Source organism: Dendroctonus ponderosae, unplaced genomic scaffold (genome assembly GCF_020466585.1).
Source record: "Dendroctonus ponderosae isolate FM_Combo_2020 unplaced genomic scaffold, Dpon_F_20191213v2 Dpon_F_20191213_616, whole genome shotgun sequence".
Taxonomy (NCBI): Eukaryota; Metazoa; Arthropoda; class Insecta; order Coleoptera; family Curculionidae; genus Dendroctonus; species Dendroctonus ponderosae.
Genome location: NW_026018832.1, coordinates 1 through 4,212, shown reverse-complemented (window position 1 = coordinate 4,212; position 4,212 = coordinate 1). Strand labels below are relative to the sequence as shown.

General features: G+C 34.9%; 1 long non-coding RNA gene across 1 annotated transcript; it reads right to left on the bottom strand.

Annotated features, from left to right (window-relative positions):
* Positions 1-2,201: 2,201 nt before the first annotated feature.
* LOC125505023 lies at positions 2,202-4,212 on the bottom strand. The gene is made up of 3 exons (XR_007281879.1): positions 4,178-4,212; positions 4,003-4,098; positions 2,202-2,453 (listed from the first exon to the last, which is right to left on the bottom strand). It is a non-coding gene; the product is annotated as an uncharacterized LOC125505023 (long non-coding RNA).

Below are 4,212 nucleotides of genomic sequence, written 5' to 3'. Positions count from 1 at the left end.
GGGATACGGGAAAACTAAGAACGGAAGAGACACAAGAAAGTTACCAAGAACAAATAAATGAGAAAATAAAGGAGCCTCAAGACGAAAACAGCATAGAGGAATTATGGGCTAACATTAAAGATGCAATAACCACCGCATCCAAACACGTACCTGAAAAAAAAACCGAAAAACGAAATGGTTCGATAATGACTGCAAGAGGAAGCTTATTTGAGACGTTTATTAACAACTGAAATTTATAGACATCCAGCAGTGGTAGAAATGCTGAAATTTTCTTATCATTAACAATTAAATAAAGACGAAGATATTACCAGTAAGTTTAAAAGTAAGTGTTTGATTTTGGAATTCGATTTTTAGGACACCGCGACGCATGTTCTGTCTGATGTGTATCTAATCAATCGATACCGTAATCGGCAATCACTATAAATATGCGGACAAGACCCAACCTCTGTATTTAGTAACACTTTCACTAAGTCAAATAAAGAATGTTCATTGTATGTGGCTGCAAATAGCTGTTAAATGGAAATAATACATAGATGATTGTTACAAAAGAATAGTACGTTGATTGACCATAAGCGTAATATATGTTCTGGATGGTAACCTATTGGAAAATACAAAAAAGAACAAATGCAAATCCTTAATTGAATATCATTTATTGTACATCAATGCATTATCATACACATCGAATGGACACTCACTTGCAAAAGTCTTGCACCCCCCATGCATACGTTTAATTTATACAAAATTGTTTTATTGGTAAATAAAACGGGACAATTGGGACTCTTTAATCCCGTGCGCTTTTGTAGCATCACTTTATCCCCACCCCCGTTACAGAGGTATATCAGCGACAGTAACAGCTGAAGAACCAATAATCGCAGAGTTATCTTTCATACTTACCTTGATGCGTTTTACAACGTTCACCGCAGATTTGAACGAAATTTCGAGCAACACTTCTAATAATTTGCAGTTTATATACCCAGACAATTTTTCAATTGATATTATATATATACAGGGTGTCCCAAAAGTAATGGCACAAAACAATAGTTATTTGGAGACATCTACCATCGATTAGGGGAAACTGGTGGCTTTAGGACCATAGTTAATATTTTGGGACGTCCGAAAATTTCAACTCCAGAACAAGTGGAAGACGTTCTGGTTCGTGTTGGAGAAAATCCAGAAATAAGCACAAGACGATTGGAAACTGCAACTGGCGTAAGCAAGTATTCAGTTCATATAATCATTCAGCAATAAAATCTCCATCTTTACCATTTTACGCCGGTATAGAATTTATTAGGACGATTTTACTAGAGCCGTTAATAATTAACTAAACCAACATTTTACGAATCGGTGGATAGATCGTAGAAGTTCTTGGGTCTGGCCGGCGCAAAGTCCTGACTTTTACCCATTAGATTTTTGTGTTTGGGGTTATGTAAAATCATTAGCGTATGATCAAACGGTAGACACCCGAGATGAGTTGTTAAATAAAATTATGAATACAGCCGAATAATTTCGAAATAAAAATATGTTTTTTAAAATTAGACGATCCCTCGATAAACGCATTTCTAAATGTACTGAAGTTAACGGGGCACATTTTGAGCAATTGCTGTAGAAAATTAATGTTTTATTATTAGCGATTACGATAAAAATATGCTACTGTTAAAGAATGAAGTTTAGTAAATATTGATTCACTTAGATACTTATTGTGGCTTGTTTTTTGTAAATACTGCATTTTGTGGTGTAATCGCAAATATCTCGGAAACAAAGGCTGGTTGGTACATCGACTAAGAATACCTTTTTTATACAAAATTAATAGGCGATTAGACCCAACCAGTTTAGAAATCAGAATACCGGGTGACCAAAAAGTTAAAACAATTTTTTGCCCAGATATCGCCGTAAGTGGTTTTTTCCACAAGTTGATCAAAATCTGATGATAAATTGTGATTTCTTATGCTCAAAAACCCCTGTGTACCAAATTTCGTTAAAATATGCAGCTCCGTTTACAGTAGAATGACGAGAAACTGAAATAAAAATGCAACTTTGACGCCCTGTATGTCGGCAACCGTCAACTTTTGGACTAAGTTAAGTTGTATTAAATCATCACATTTTCAGCCCAGGAATCCACCATTTTGTTTTGTGCTATTACTTTTGGTATACCCTGTATAGCATGAATAGTCAATATCAATTCAGTTCATATGAACACCACATTTTCTTGAAAAGCTATTTATTACATAGCTGTCAGATACATTAAATACTACTAAGTACACTTTTAGATTTAAAAGATAATATTTCGAAACATCCAAAAATACAAATAGTATTAACGACTAACATAAGTAACACACTTATAGTATAATAAATAACAACACAAATAATTTTATAGGGTTGAAAACGACCTCTGCAGGATGGAAATTATTTCTTCAGTTTGATGTTAGTTTTTGTTTCCGCTGAAATAGTTTTCACTAAAAAAAGAAACATTCACTTGAATATTGCCATTCTACATTTTGATAACCAGATTGATTTTTAAATATAAACCAAATCAAAATTACGTATCAACATTTTAGAGTAAGCAGTTGTAAATCCATGTTTAGGTAGAGGAACAAACAAGTAAATCGGACAAAAAAGTCTAATAGCTGCCTATCCCATACTGGGTAACTCTACAATACTATACAATCCCATACTAATAACATACTGGCAAAATCATGAGTTGTCGTAGGGCTGCGCAAATGGCTTGGTGCGCGAACCCAACGGATCAGATTATCCTGCAGGAAACTCATACACAACTTCTAAATTGTGTGGCTGCTGTTCCTAGATATTCAGCTGGGAAAAAAGTCGATTTGAAGAGTTAGGAAAACAGTACCTAATTGTCATTGAAGATTTTAGCAGCAATTATTGCCGAATCAGAAAACAACCTACAGGCCAACTCAATCTGCACATTTTTATCAACAAAACCAAATGTATGACCATCGTGAAAGATTTGCTCAGATGTAAGCAAGTGGTGGAGGAAAATCTCATAGCACAGATGATGCAATTCAGATATCTAAGCAAAGACATATCAAGCATCCACGACCCAGTTAAAGACCTGAGGCTGAGGAACTACATTAACAAAGTCCGCGAAGACACCAACAAGACCCAACACATGCTAAGGGTGGACAAAATGAAAACACTGAGAACAATAGTGGGGAWAACAAAAACAGATATCAAAGAACAATGCAAAATACAAGATATTGTGGGATGGGGACGACAACGTAAGAGGTAGTGGTGACAACGTAAGTACAGTRGAATAGATGTCATAAGATGRGCCTACAAGATAAATATATTTCTAAAAAACAAGATCAGTTGGAATGCAAATACCTGTTGCTCCTTAAAYATCAAAAGCTCAATTATCCATAGATCAATATAGAAAGAGACAATTAAATAGATTAAGGTAATCGGTGTAGTAAGCAAATGTCAAGAATACATCCCATAAAACGTTATACAGCGTGATACTATTGTCTCTTTGATTTTYATTGMTTTATGTTTATCCATGGTTACCGGAGTTTTTAATAATTACGAAGRAACAGGTATTTGCGCAATGTTAATTATGTAGAGTAGAYTACCTTGAAAAACATTGWTGCCATCCTTCTSATCTAGTTTTTCGCAAATATCTGAGTTTTTAATAACATTTAATTGTTTTTACTATTTTTTCTGTACTSCCAAGACACCCCCAGACAACACCTCCAGAGGAATAAAGCCAATTTTCAATCACCCTATTATAAATAGGAAAAACATTTTGGCGGTAGTGGTAAAAAAAGCTTAGATATGAATCTGTGTGTTTGAAAAGAACCGCTTTGAAATGTGGACAACTCACAAGAGGTGTTCGAAGTTCTACCCCTATATTATTTTCGACTTCGGACTATTCGAATTAAGCGGCGCAAGAGAACAATGTAAGAATTTTTGCTATTCGATTCGCATCGCTGAATTCGATTGCTGTTGTTGTAAGCTTAAGGTAGTTAATAATTGACTGCTTACCATCCAGGAACATTAGCGGGATCATCACATCTAAAGGATTCTTCATTATACACGGTTTTGTTAGCGCAATATCCTTTCTGAGGTTGCACCCCATTCCTGAAAGTGTTGGAATTTAGAGTTGCAGAAATCAAATAGAAACGATAAGCATTCGCTTAAATATGCATGTCAAATTTACCTGCATATATAAAATTTGTCGCAGTCTTCAGGATG